This window comes from Equus asinus, unplaced genomic scaffold, assembly GCF_041296235.1.
Source record: "Equus asinus isolate D_3611 breed Donkey unplaced genomic scaffold, EquAss-T2T_v2 contig_800, whole genome shotgun sequence".
Taxonomy (NCBI): domain Eukaryota; kingdom Metazoa; phylum Chordata; class Mammalia; order Perissodactyla; family Equidae; genus Equus; species Equus asinus.
The window spans coordinates 298,130-313,488 of NW_027225517.1; the positions used below are offsets into that span (position 1 = coordinate 298,130).

General features: G+C 39.5%; 2 pseudogenes; both read right to left on the minus strand.

Annotated features, from left to right (window-relative positions):
• Positions 1-3,171: 3,171 nt before the first annotated feature.
• On the minus strand, positions 3,172-4,100 carry LOC139044321 (olfactory receptor 4D11-like; annotated as a pseudogene).
• A 7,780-nt stretch (positions 4,101-11,880) lies between these two features.
• Positions 11,881-12,814, minus strand: LOC106823274 (olfactory receptor 4D10-like; annotated as a pseudogene).
• Between the last annotated feature and the right edge of the window lie 2,545 nt (positions 12,815-15,359).

A 15,359-nucleotide genomic window follows, 5' to 3' on the forward strand; every position in this document is an offset into this window, starting at 1 on the left:
AGACTTGATGAACTATGGCGTACGACAAAACTTCACGTGGGCTGCAGCTTCTCTGCTGCTCCTCCCACTGACAGGTGGGGTCTCATCCCCTGCAGCTTGGCCAGCCTCAGTGACTTGGTTGACCAAATGAATGTGGCAGATGTGTGTTAAAGAAAGTGTGTTAAACCACACCAAGGACTGTGCTGTCTTCCTTCTAACCAAAATTGCTTTGCTTAGGGGGCTGGGAAATAAAGCTTAAATAAAAGGGTAGTGAGGGAAAAATCAAATCTTTGTGGCTACTGTCAGGGCAGCTGTTAGAGACTGAATGGTGTAGATTTATATGTCCAATTTCTGTTGAATGCAATATATTCATTGAGGCTATACAATTATCTTAATCTACATCTCTAAGATCCACAGCTCCCTTAGAATCTAGGAAGGTAGCACAGTGACAGCTGTTGATATTCATCAGGTTAATTACTTCAGAATAATTTTATGTTATTGGGTTCACGGGTACCCAGAGATGTTGATCATTGAAATATTCGATTCAGGGAACAATGTAAGAAAGGGTAGTTTGAAAGCTATGTGTGTGTGTCCAGAGCCAGTCAACCTTTCCATGGCTATTAGGAACAGAGCTTAAAAATAATAAAAGCTGATTTAATTGGAACAAATGCAACCCAGCTTTAGATTTTATGTCATCCAGAGTAATGATAATGTTTATGTAATCAGATGTAATTCTTTCTCCTTCTCCTGAAATATTGAATCAGATTGTGTTGTGTGTTTAAACATGGCTTGAGAAAGTCTCAGGGACAGTGATGTGGCAGGAGTTCTTTGGTCCTTGGTCTCCTGGGATTATGCCTCTGAGATACAATCAGTGATTCAGTCCCCATAGATCTTTGGTGCCATCCAATTCTGACATAGTGATAAAGCTCTGATTTGAGTGATTCACAAGAGATAGGAAGGACAGAAAAGGACAAATTGGCATGAAATAGACTGTAAGGTGGTTTGTGGCATGCATTTTTCATAGGCAATTTCACATAGAAAAGCTTAGAGACTCGTGACCAGTGCTACCTGAGCAAAGGTAGCAGGACCTTATGAATGGTGACTTGACAAATGTGAATTATTCTTAGAATTTTCATGTTAGGGGAAGTAGGTCAATATGGTAAACATTTAGAATTTATAGACCAGGTGACAAGAAATGGCAATGAACCAGTTAGTTAATCAATGCTTATGGTGCCATTCCAGATCCAAAGTGGGACATAAGTAAAGTTTGTCCTCAACGCTCAGTATCCTTTGGCTAACTCTACTTGGGCTCTTCTCTGTCCTGGGTGATCTGACTTCTTGTTCCGATCCCTTTTCCCTGCCAGAAAAGCCAAGGGTTTATATTTGATCCATTACTTTCTTTTAATATGAAACTATCCAATGCATTATGTCAACAGCTTCAGGATGACTTTTTAAGCTATAAAAATAACCAGCAAAGCTATAGTCATGTTTTAATGACAGAAAGCTAGAAATTTGTTTTTTTCCTAGATTGACACCTGAGCTAAAACTGTTGCCATCTTTTTTTTTTTGTTCTTCTCCCCAAAGCCCCCCAGTACACAGTTGTAGGTTCTAGTTGTGAGTGCCTCTGGTTGTGAAATGTGGGACTCCGCCTCACCGTGGCCTGACGAGTGATGCCACGTCTGCATCCAGGATCTGAACCAGTTAATCCCTGGGCTGCTGAAGCAGAGCACACGAACTTAACCACTTGGCCATGGCGCTGGCCCAAGAAAGCTGGAAATTTTAAGATGAAAAATGCTTTGAATTCAATGTATATTCCTATGTTTTGCTACCCCATCAGTTTTTTCCAATAATGAGGAGTAGGGGCCCTGTAGTAGGAGAGTGTAACAGGTCATTGGGGGTTAGGGTTAGGGTTCAGGTCAGAATGTGCATAATGTAGAGCAATTTGGATGGTATTAATAATGATATTTGCCTTTCACTGAGAATTTACTATCTGCCAGGCATTGAATGTTTCACATATACCATCTCATTTTAACCCTGACAACAACTCCGTGAGATGGATATTATAAGTACCTTTTTATAAGTGACATATGACCTGTGAAGACATGAAATAATTTGCTCAAGATCACACAGTTGAGGGATGGCAGAGATAGGATTTGGACCCAAGGCCGTATGACTCTGAGGTTAGAGCATTCAGCTATAATGGTTTACTTTTACCATGCTTTCCCAGACAAAAACACTACCTTTTACTTCTTCTTCACAAACACCAACAAATTGAAGACTGGATTGTTTAGAGTTTTATCTTCTTTAACCCTTCCTCTCTCTCTCTCAGGAAGTGGGAAGTGAAAAGAGTGTAAATTCTCAATGGAGAACCCAGTCTGAGATTGGCCCTGGTAAGGCTGGACTACAAGATCAGTTCTTGAATAATGAGAATGGCTTGCTCGTTGTGTAGGATCTCTGAGGTTCTGCCTTTGTCTAAACTTATCACAAGAATGTGAATCTGGCACGTGCAGTTCTGCATAAGATAAATCCCTGTAGGCCATTATGGGAAGTCTTTCAAAGCTTCTTCATTCCTTATAGGAATCCAGGAGGACAACCATTGTGTGCCTTTGAGGTTCTCAAGAGGTCACAAGCCCATGTGGTGTTCAACTAAGCAAAAAAAAATGTCTTAATCTGTGATGGGCCATTTGTCCCCATATACGGGTGCTGCATTTGCAGTGATCATGAAATCTTTCTAGAACAGGATTACAGTTTGGCATAGACAGGTCCAGTAATGTAATACATTACATCCAAATGGTTTAAGAGCAATCAATTGGGTATCTGAAGACTTATCTCTGTGATTAAGTGGATATGAGTTCTTGAGCAAATCACTCCAACTCTAGGCTTCTGTGTACTTACCTCTGGAAAAGGAGTTGGATTTAATCAATCTCTTCACCTGCGATATAGTTGTCCTGACACATTGTTACTTTGTTCTTTGAATGGAAATACATCAATCAGCTCAATCCTGTAGCACTAGTTACTTTATGCTTACCAGAAGCTAGGGTTACCAGCAACCTATTAACTTACTAGAAAAATAAATTGTTACCTAGTACGTGTAGTTGGTTTATTGATAATATATTTGAGTATATAAATAGGACTCTGTGGGAAAAATGATGAAAGGAGTCCTTGGTGATGAAGAGGTTGGAAACTCTTATTCTATTCCACCACAGAAGGCATGAGTCTTCTCTTCAGTCTCTTCACGGCTGACTTCATTTCTTGGTTCCTCAGAGTGTAGATCAAGGGGTTCATCAGAGGGGAGATGACAGTGAAGGTGACAGAGATGGCTTTATCTGTGGGGAGGGCAGTGAAGGGCCGGGCGTAGACATAGATGCAGGGCACAAAGTGCAGGGTCACCACCGTGATGTGTGCGGTGCAGGTGGAGATGGCTTTCCTCCTGCCCTCCCCTGCCTGAGACCTCAGCATCATTAGGATGACTGTGTAGGACACAAGCAGGAAGATAAACCACAGGGTAGTCACTAAGCCATTGTTGGAAATCATCAGGAGCTCAAGTGCAAAGGTGTCTGTACAGGCGAGTTTGAGGATCTGGGGGACATCGCAGTAGAAAGTGTCAAGAACATTGGGTCCACAGAAAGGGAGGGACAGCAACAGGGAAATTTGCACGATGGAGTGGACAAAGCCCCCCACCCAGGAAGCCAAAATGAGGGCAGTGCATCGTCCCCTACTCATGATGGTGACATAATGCAGGGGCTTGGAGATGGCTACGTAGCGATCAAATGCCATCACAGAGAGAGAGAAAATATCCGCTCCACCAAGCAGGTGGAAGAAAAATATTTGCATCATGCAGGTAGTATAGGATATGGTCTTTATCTTTGACAGAAGGTCTGCATGGACCTTTGGAGCAGTGATGGAGGAGAAGCAGATGTCAAGGATGGCTAGATTGCGGAGCAGGAAGTACATGGGGGTGTGAAGGCGAGACTGACAGTGACCATGATGAGGAGGTTTCCCAGCAGAGTTGTCATGTACACAAAACACAGAAAAAGAAATAAGACCAAACTGAGATCTTGGGACTGAGTAAGTCCTAGAAATATAAATTCTTTCACCCTGGTGCCATCTCCCAACTCCATTGAATCATGTTTCTTCTTCTTTGTGTAGCTTGGAAAAAATTAAAAGTGTTATTTCAGAAAGGGTTTACTCCCCCTTAATAGATTCAGGTTTACAGTTGGGTATTAGGTCGGAAGACTAGTGAGGCATTATCACCACATGAAGACTCTTTCCAAGGTTATTGTTAACACATCCTACATGACATCTTCTTCCATAAGCATGCAGTTAATTATTGTTTTCTTCTGTAAATTATATGTATTTTAGAAAATGCATAAAAGTAATGTTCTCAGAATAGAAGTTGTAAGTATCCAAGATAAAAAGGTGAATAGTAAATAATCAGAAAGGGAATATTTTGGCACAAGGGATACAAAAATGGATGCAGTTTGGTGTGTAGATAAGACAATGCCTATTTGGTACAACTGGGGTCCTTTGAGGTTTTACACAAATGTGGGTTTTTTTCCAGACTGGGTGCTCCATTTAAATACTTTAAGAACTCCTATCTGCAAAATGATTGTCTTTGGACTGAATTTCACAGAAGCACTCCTCCCTTTTTTAGGTCACAGATTTAATGCTATGAAAAATCAGACAATTTTAAAGCTGTACAATTCTTCTTTATCGTTCTATTTTTCCTTAAGGGGATTTATTTGTTTCTTTCTTTAATATACTTTAGGTACCAAAACCCCTGGATGTTGAATAACTCCTCAACTATGAAAGAAAAGTGGTAACTCAGAGCTTCTCTTCTGTTCACTGGTCAAATTTCTTTCCTAAAAGCTATTTTTTTTATTGTGCTATCATTGACATATGATAGACTCATATGTTTGACGTGTACACTTTGATAAGTTTTGACATACGCATATACCCATGCAATCATCAATATGTTTAAGATAGTTAATTAATATGTCTTAATATATATTAAGATATAATAAGATATAAGTTAATTAATATATATTATCACTCCAAAAGTGTCCTTGTGACTCTGTAATATGTCCCCTCTGCCCCCTTTCTTCAGGCAACCACTGATCTGCATTCTGTCACTATCCATTAGTTTGCATTTTCTAAAATTTTCTATAAATGGAATCCTAAAAGGTGTACGTTCTCTTTTTGTCTGGCTTGTTTCACTTACAAAATACATCCATGTTTTGTGTGTACCAATATTTTGTTCCCTTTTATTGTACGGACGTGCCACATTTTGTTTATCAATTCACTTGTTGATGGACATTTGGGTTGTTTCTAGTTTTTGGCTATTACACATAAAGCTGCTATGAATATTCTTGTATAGGTCTTCATGTAGATATATGTTTCCATTTCTCTTAGGTAAGTACCTAGGAATGGAATGGCTGTAACTCTTAAAATTCAATAAGAAAACCAACCACCCAATTAAAAAAAAACGGGACAAATGGTTTGAACAGATACTTCAACGAGAAGATACAGGTTTAGCAATTAAGCATATGAAAAGATGCTCAATGTCATTTATCAGTGGGGAAATGTAAATGAAAGCTATAGTGAGATAACAGTGCACATTTATTAAAATGGCTAAAATAAGAGAGAAGGGGTTAATATCCAAAATATACAAAGACTCATACATCTCAACAACATAAAATCAACAACCCAACTTAAAAATGGGCAAAAGATCTGAATAGAGATTTCTCCAAAGAAGACATACAGATGGCCAACAGGCGCGTGAAAGGACTTTCAACGTCATTAGCTATCAGGGAAACGCAAATCAAAATTACAATGAGATATCACCTCTCTCCGGTCAGAATGGCTATAATTAACAAGACAGGAAACAAGTGTTGGAGATGATGTGGAGAGAAGGGAACCCTCGTACGCTGCTGGTGGGAGTGCAAACTGGTGCAGCCACTATGGAAAGCAACATGGAGCATCCTCAGAAAATTAAGAATAGATCTACCATATGATCCAGCTATCCCACTGCTGGGTATTTATCCAAAGATCTTGAAAACACAAATGCATAAAGATACATGCACCCCTGTGTTCATTGCAGCATTATTCACAATAGCCAAGACTTGCAAGCAACCTAGGTGCCCATCAAGGGAAGAATGGATAAAGAAGATGTGGTATATATTCATAATGGAATACTACTCAGCCATAAGAAATGATGCAATCTGGCCATTTGTGACAACATGGATGAACCTTGAGGTTATTATGCTGAGTGGAATAAGTCAGAGGGAGAAAGTCAGATACTGTATGATCTCACTCATAAGTAGAAGATAAAAACAACGACAAACAAACACATAGCAACAGAGATTGGATTGGTGGTTACCACAGAGGAAGAGGGGAGAGGGGAGGGCAAAAGGGATGATTTAGGCTCACATGTGTGGTGATGGATTATGATTAGTTTTTGGGTGGGGAACATGATGTAATCTACACAGTCTACGAAATATGTTATGATGTACGTCTGAAAGCTATATAATGTTATGATCCAGTGTTACTGCAATAAAAAAAGAAGATTGACATATCAGAGTTGACAAAATTGTAGAGGAACTGTAACTCTGGTGGGAATGTGCTATGATGCAACCACTTTTTATTATTATTATTATTTTTTATTGAGTTATTGATAGGTTACAATCTTGTGAAATTTCAATTGTACATTAATGTTTGTCAGTCATGTTGTAGGTGCACCACTTCACCCTTTGTGCCCACCCCCCACCCCACCTTTCCCCTGGTATCCACTAAACTGTTCTTGGTCCATAGTTTTAAATTCCTCATATGAGTGGAGACATACACAGATTATCTTTCTCTCACTGGCTTATTTCACTTAACATAATTCTCTCAAGGTCCATCCATGTTATGATGCAACCACTTTTGAAAACAATTTGTCACTTTCTTAAAATGTTAGGCGTGTGCTTACAATATAATCATTTTGCTCTTGAATTCCTTTCTTTTTTTATTTTGCGAATCCTTGGAATGGACTTAATTTCTTTCTTTGCAGTTTATCTCCTTTTTCTTACCATAATCAGAAAGAAAAGAAAGGTGAATGTCACTTCTCTCACTTTTTGGGGTGTTTTCCAGTTCAAATGAAGATATTTCTTTTCACCTAGCTCACTTTCCATTCAAGTTGTCTTTCTTCTGTATACAATTTTGTCGAAAGTCTACTTAATATGGAAAACTAAAAAAGCTACCAAGAGTTATCAGAGCATGCAGGCAGATACCTGGGGGCCTCTGGCATAGCACAGCCTGTTGCAATCCCAGCTGGGTACTTACTGCTTACGCTACAGGAGAAGTTAGTTTACCCCTTTGGCCTCAGGCTCTGCATCAGTATCTGGAAACAATAGCATCTCCCTCATGTGATTTTTGTGAGGATTAAATGAATTAATATATGCAAAAGCATCAATACTTAGAGCATTGCCTAAGCAATAGTAAGTATGCTCATACGTGTGTTACCTTAAAGTAAAACGCTGGGTTAGTAACTGTCTCAGGCACACAGCTTCTTAAATGTACTGACAATCTTTTAGAAGAGTTGTATGTTTTCCAGAATCTGTATTCTAAAACAGCTTCATCAGAACATACTTTTTTTGGGGAAAATAGGAGGTACTTTTCTTTTACTGTCAATGAGAGTGGCCCAGAGGGTGGTGACAGCGTTTGGTAGTAAGGAGAGCACTTGCTTGGTTTGGTTTCTTATCTGACAACATCTTAGCAGACCAGAGAAGTCAAGTGCTGGTCTCTGCAGTGAGAGCCATCTGGGCTCAAGTCCTGGCTTTGTCCCTGTGTGACTTGGGTAAGTGAGAGACCTCATGGAGTCTCCACTTCATCTGTGGAATGGGGATTATAGTAATACCCACCTCACAGGGAAGTTATCAGGATTAGGTGAATTAACATACATAGAGTCTCAACATACATGACTGGTTATCTGTTATGATTAGTACTATGTTGGGTAACCTTAACATGGGAGGCTCATCAGGAAATGGAGTGTGTTGAACCAAATAGTAGCTGAGCTATCAATTCTGACTAGTTAAAGTGGGGAAATAATCACCAGAAAACACCAACTCAATATACTTACTAAAGATATTGAGGAGGTCTTACCTACTTATGATATCCTTCCACAGGGACTATGGAATTGTAAATAGTAGACTATGGTCTACACAGAAGGGTAGAAGGCACAGTACCTCAGACCCCGAGTCAGTACTGTTTGTCAGAGAGGAATAGGTCCTACGTTCACAAAATACTTTTGGTAATTCAGACAACATCCTCTGCCTTCTGCTCCATGTTTCTGCTATTTTTACTCCATTTATTTAACAAATATTGATAGAAAGTTGGCAGAGTTCTAGGTTATTTGAGAGAAATGAATATAATCCAAAACCAGTGGAGAAAGAACTGAAATTTAATAATATGACATTGATGGGGACCGTCTAAAGACAGATGAGGTGTGTGTGAGAAAAGGGTGATTTCTCTCCAAGAGGCTCAGAGGAAGCTGCATGGAGGAGGTGACATTTCTGTTTGGGGCACATGGGAGTGGAGAGAATGGGAGATCTGGCTTTAGGGGACCAGTTGAATATATAACAGTTGCTGATGAGTGGGAAGTTTGGCTGGAAAGAAAGGATCCAAATATGTAGGCACGGAAAGACATGCAAAAGAAAATCATTGTTACAAAATTTTTATTGTTTGATAAATCTAAGGGAGGGTATGTAGGTGTTCACTGTATTATTCTTTCAACTTTTTTGAAATATTTTATTTTCTTTGTAGTTTTGAATTTAGCATAAGAAATACCTCTGTAGATTTCAGTTTCAAGAGATCCATCTATAGGAAGTAAGCCTGAGAAAAATCTCTTGTTTGTGCAATTCAAAGGATCCTGGAAAAAAAGAGCTTCCTCTGCCTACTTCCAAACTAAACTCATTTCTATGACTCTCCTTTCACAATATCTTCTTTGTTCATATTTCTTAGCTGTGCTGTCTGCCACTGATAGTTCAACCTGGAATGCAGCATCTTGTGTATATATTTCATTATTTTTAGTCAAAGTGTATTTATGAATCTTACAATTCCATCTAGATTTCAGTTTTTCTCACTCTTCTCTTCTCACACTTATTCATCAACACCCAGACACCATAGTCATTCACACTCATGTAGAGTTATGTGTCTTACCTAAAATTTCCAACCTCCTTCTCAAACATCTTGAATAATGTTCACACGAACCTTGGGAGTCATTCAGCTTCAGGAAATTTTGTTAAATACCCCTCTGAAGGCCAGTGATTTCAGTGGCTTCCCATCTATCTTTACGTGGAAAAAGGCAGACTCAGAGAATAATATTTCCTTGGCTCTTCCACACTGATTCACAGTGTTCCATCATATGTACCAATTTGTCAATCCCAGAACTAGTGTGAGAATTATCAGAGGGCATATAATTGGATGTGGCTGTGGAAAAATTCTACTGATGGAGAGGTGGTTTCAGTGGGAGTAATCAAGATGTGACTCAGGCACATGTCCTTAGGAACACACTTCTTGTGTAGGATCTAAAAGTTTTTAGCAGTGACAAAGATTCTCCCCTTGACCAAACTCTACTCAGACTCCCCTGAACTTTTCAACTAGGCCTCCACTTTGAGATCTCCATGCTTGTCTCTGCATTGTCCAATTTTAGCAAGAATTCTGCTAATTCAGTTTAGCCAAAATCCCCCAACCTCCATGTTGATCACCCTCAGTATCTTATCAGGTTCCTCACCATTCTCCATCCCCCAAGTGATATTTGATCACCCTGGCCTGCCTTCAGCAAGAATCCTGTTAGGTCAGCTTACCAGAATTCTACCTTACCTCTTAGTAGATTTTCTATTGGGACATAAATGCCTATTCTTAGGGATTCTGCACAACTTCCTTAGCAGTTTCACCCACGTAGGGTAATTCCTGAAGTGTGACACACAAGTATTGGAAGGAGCCATTGGACCTGAAAGGATTATGTAGACGAGAGTGAAGGAGCTCTCAATGGGCAGATGAAGAAAGTGGGTGATGGAGTTCTCACAGGACACACATGTCACCAGGAAATCCACGCTGGATCCATCAGCAACTCCTACTTGCTCGACTTTCAGAGTTTTTCACCATTCTCACCACCTCCACTGTTACTACCCTAAGTTGTGTCTTCATTATTTCTTTCATGGGACTTTTGCAGTAGCTTCTTAATTGGCCTCCCTGTTTTTGTCCTTGCCCCACCTCAGTCTATTCATAACAGTAAGCACTGCATTTCTGCTAAAACATTCATCACTATTCTGCTCTTCAAAGCCCTTCAAAATGCATCGCATCTTATTTAGGTGAAAGCCAAAATCCTCACAATGGTCTAAAAGGTCCTAAGGACCTGATCCCGTGGCCTCATTATCTCTCTGACTACAATTATTACCTGTCTCCTCCTTGCTTCCTCTCATCTTCTTATGAAGGCCTGGGCACAGCCCCACCTGAGGACCTTTGCATGTCTGATTTTTGAACTGACATTTGTACTGTGACATGAACATTTGTCTAATTTCAAAAATTTTAAGATCTAGGATCTACCTGCAGAAATGAAGGGCAAAAAAGAAAAACTTCCAAATGCTATAAATAGCAGAACCAGAAAACAAATAAAAACCAAGTTCATATATTGAATAATGTTTTGCCGTTCATGCCAACCTTTTTGAATGTATATGCGTAGTCTGAAGCAGCTTCATAGGTTTCTGTCATTTTTAGGGAGTCATGTTAACAGAAAATAATAACAAATCCATTGTTTTCTTACTCCTATTCTCCAATGATTTGAGAAACAGAAAGGAGTGAGAGGTGATATTCATTCACTGAGTTCTTTAACTCAACCATTTTTTGGTCAGTTTTCTACGTTCTACTTGCTGTGCCAGGTGCTGGGGATACAATAAATAAATTGTAATCCTACTGGGGGAATAGGAGGAAGGAGGACAGGGAATTGGAAACAAGGTCCTGAGTGTGGTGCTTGAGCTGAGCCCCGGTCGCTGAGGCAATGTCATGGAAGTGTGGTCAGTAGGTGTGGGGTTCAGAGGAAGGTCAGGATAAGGACCTACATGAGGTCATAGAACCCATAGTTACTGGGGTCCACATTCTAACTCAAGCTGTGCTGGCTTCAAAGCACTTGCATTCAACCGCTGGAGTGTGGGCTTTAGATGGAAAAATCTTCAGGTAATAGTTATTTAATTTACTCATATCAGAAAGTCAGAGGAGGAACTTAATTTGAGTGTGCTTACTTCATTAAAATGTGATTACTCCATGAAAGACCTTAGCAATCCAATGCCCAAGCTGCATTATGTTTCTCAGCTCCCTTCCTGGTAACAAGAATATAGTGGGAATGTCTGAGTATATATATATATATTTGCTTTTTCTTATTGTTAATTTTATTTAGACAACTGGAGATTTCCATGTTGTTGTAAGTAATAACCAAGAGAGGTCCCACCTTAATCCATTTTCCCCCAATGATCATTTCACAATCTATATGTATATCAAAACATCAAGTTGTACATCTGAAATAAACAACATTTGTATTTCTCAATTATATGCAATAGAGCTGAACGAAACCCCCACAACAATTCCAATGTGATAAAATTTCTGAGTGCATACATATTCTCTTTTCTTTATTTCTTCCAAGGCTTTATTGCATAAGCATTATGCAACTCTTCAGCTAACAGTTTGATTTCTCTGCTTCCTTTTGCAACATGAAACGTATCTTTTTACATTATTATTGCATGCCAAACAGAATCTTTGAAAGTCATGTGTGTCTTTGTAGAAATATCAAACTTATTTAAAAATCCTTTAGTCAATGCTGTTTATTTGATGGACATTTTCAAAGGTGGTGAGAAGGAGTGAGCGACCAGTCTATATCCTCTCAGAAGGTACACATCTTCTTCTCAGTTTCCTGATGGCTGACTTCATCTCCTGGTTCCTCAGAGTGTAGATCAAGGGGTTCAGCAGAGGGGAGATGACAGTGAAGGTGACGGAGATGGCCTTATCTGTGGGGAGGGCATTGAAGGGCCGGGTATAGACATAGATGCAGGGCACAAAGTGCAGGGTCACCACAGTGATGTGTGAGGTGCAGGTGGAGATGGCCTTCCTCCTGCCCTCCCCTGCCTGAGACCTCAGCATCATTAGGATGACTGTGTAGGACACAAGCAGGAAGATAAACCACAGTGTGGTGAGCAGCCCACTGTTGGAAATCATCAGCAGCTCAAGCACAAAAATGTCAGTATGGGCGAGTTTGAGGATCTGGGGGACATCACAGTAGAAAGTGTCAAGAACATTGGGTCCACAGAAGGGGAGGGGCAGCAACAGGGAAATCTGCACGATGGAGTGGACAAAGCTCCCCACCCAGCAGGCTACAATGAGGGCAGTGCATCGCCCTCTGCTCATGATGGTCACGTAGTGCAGGGGCTTGGAGATGGCCACATAGCGATCAAATGTCATCACCGACAAAGAACATACATCCACCCCTCCAACAAGGTGGAAGAAAAATATCTGGGTGGAGCAGCCATTGAAGGAGATGGTCTTTCTCTGTGACAGAAGGTCCACCAGAACCTTGGGAGCTGTGATGGAGGAAAAGCAGATGTCGGTAATAGACAAATTACGGAGCAAAAAATACATGGGGGTTGAAGGCACGATTCCCAGGTCATGGTGACCATGATGAGGAGATTTCCCAGTAGAGTTGTCACATACACCCACAATAGGAAAAGTAGAAGACCAAGTTCAGTTCTTGATTCTGGGTTTGGTCAAGGAAAACACATTCTTTTACCCTGGTGCAGTTTTTCAGCTCCATTGAGTCATCTTTCTCTCACTTTTGTTTCAAGCTACTTCATATCATACTTGGCTGTTTATTTTGTTTCTTTCCTAAGCACTAAGAACGCAATTCAGATTGTTCCTCCTGCGGTTGTGGTGTTTGCAATTTGTTGAGTTCTCCCAGTTTTTAAGATTATGATCAGTTTCATGATCAAATCAAAGTATCACATGAAACGTCATTGAATAATTCTTTTCCTATAAATCTATTTTTGAAAAGAATATCATTTACGTCTAGTAGTCACATTGGCCTAGCATATTTTATTTAATTAATTTATTTTGGTTTTATTATTATTTTTTATTCCACGCAAATTTATTGAATGTCAGGAATTTTCTGAAGCACTATATAGAAAGATAAGGAAGACATGGCTCCAGCCATTGAGAACTTATTGTTCACAAATTGAATTTTCATATTAGCAAATATTCTGGTGGCTTCAAGAGGTCTTGTTTTTCTGAATAAAAGGATCTCATTCAGTTTCTTATTGCAATCTTGCTGTGACATGAGTCAGTTTCCTTGCTGTTGGCTGTTTTACATTGAATTTCTTAAAATTGCAGAATTATTCCATGTAGGTAACTCATCATTGTGATTTCTTTATACTAAACAGATTATTTGATTAATAATTATTTTAAAATATTTACAATTTATGATTGGGAAACACATTGAAACAATATGTAAATCCCAATCTCAAAGAATATCTTTACTTTCTTTTATTGAGATCAAAATACTTAAACATGGGACCTACCCTTTTAACAAATTTTTAAGTCCACAATACAGTATAGCTACAATGTTGTACAGCAATTCTCTAGAGCTTGTTCATCTTGCATAATGTGATGTCATCCTTGACGTGATCTTGCTTGAGTGTCGGGGAGAGAATAAAGATAGTGACCTACTTTTGAGAGGTGGTTCATACTGTACCAACCACACTCTCCTCTGTGTTTTTCCCTTTGTGGATCTAAGCTAAGAGAGTGGAGGGATCCCATAGGAGGGAGAGACAATGGTATCATTAGAATAATGCCCCCACCTTTTTTTGGTGAAGAAGATTGCCCTCAGGTAACATCTGTTGCCAAGTGGAACACGCGAACTTAACCACTACAGCACTGGGCTGGCCCCAATAACGCCTATTTTCAAGAATCTGTTGTTGATCATTCTTAGGAAATTTTACAATTATTATTTGCTCCTCTTTGTTCTTAGTGCACACTTCCTGCAATTTCAAATGTATGTGGATAAGTTGGACCACATTGTCAAAGGGTTTGCAGCCTAAGACAAGCAGATGATTTGTATAAATTGATGGACATAATGCAGGATAAAATGTGAAATGTGTCATGAGAAAAGTAGAGGTAGATTTGGGGGGATAGGAGATATCATGATTTCCAGCAGTAACACAGGCTACTAGTTTTTGAGGATTTACTATGTTTGAAGACTTATGAACGCTGATTTATTCAATTTTCCCCACAATCCTTTAGTGAGTATTAATGTTATACTTGTGTTCTTATGGAATGCATGATGAATATATACTTGGCTGAAAGGAAGGAAGCGATGGAAATAGAGTGGAATAAACTGTTTTTGTCCCCCTTCAATCTTACGTGTATAGGGTCTAATTTTGCAGAACAAGGATGTTTGACAATGTTGCCTGAAGACAAGAATTTGGCAGAAAGGGGCTCTGGAAACCCAATATACGTTGACCTTGTTTTGAGGTGGACTCACCAATAAGCAGCTCAAAGGATGTAACAAATGCATGATGCCTTCTCTCCCACTGAGTGGAACACATTTCTGAATCTCTCTTACCACTTCATCTCTCTTCCGAACAGTTAACACCCACCTTTGCTGTTTCTGTCACTGAGAAGATCATTTGGCTCTGAAGCATTTAATATACCTGGAAAATATCAAAGTCAAACTATTTATACATAATCAATAAAGACATCTCAATTTCACTATCCATAACCTTTACATTAGCTAAAAGCTCAACGTCTTTACCTAATCCTTTGATCCTGAAACTCCAACTACAAACAGTAAGTTATTGGGTACAGAGCAGAACAGAACACTGGTGACTTTAATTCTTGAAAACTTTGTTTCTGAAGACACAGCCTCTTGGAAGACTAAATATCTTAGTGTCTTAACTCCCCTTTCAGGAGAGAAAGGGCAGATTCAAAGAATCACATCTTCAAGAATTTCCACTGTATCCCTGTCTTACGTGCAAATCCCTCAGTTTGAGGCTTACTATAAGACCTACAAAGGGAGTGTTACTGGACAAGGAAGTGGAAGTCGGTGCCTGATTCTGCTGTTGGTGATGAAGTTTCAGTGGGAGTTATTAAGAAGCTACTGGGACATGCTCATGTGTAAACACACATACCCGTACACAGATGGACACATTTTGGTTGGTGTCCAAATTACTTAGAAGGAGTAGAGGAAATCTTTCTGTTTATCTATAGCTCAATCATAACTATTTTAAAACGTGCCATATACTGTGCCCAAGGGACTACTAAGGGTCCAATTTTCATCACTTGTAAAGCTCAGAGGACACTATATA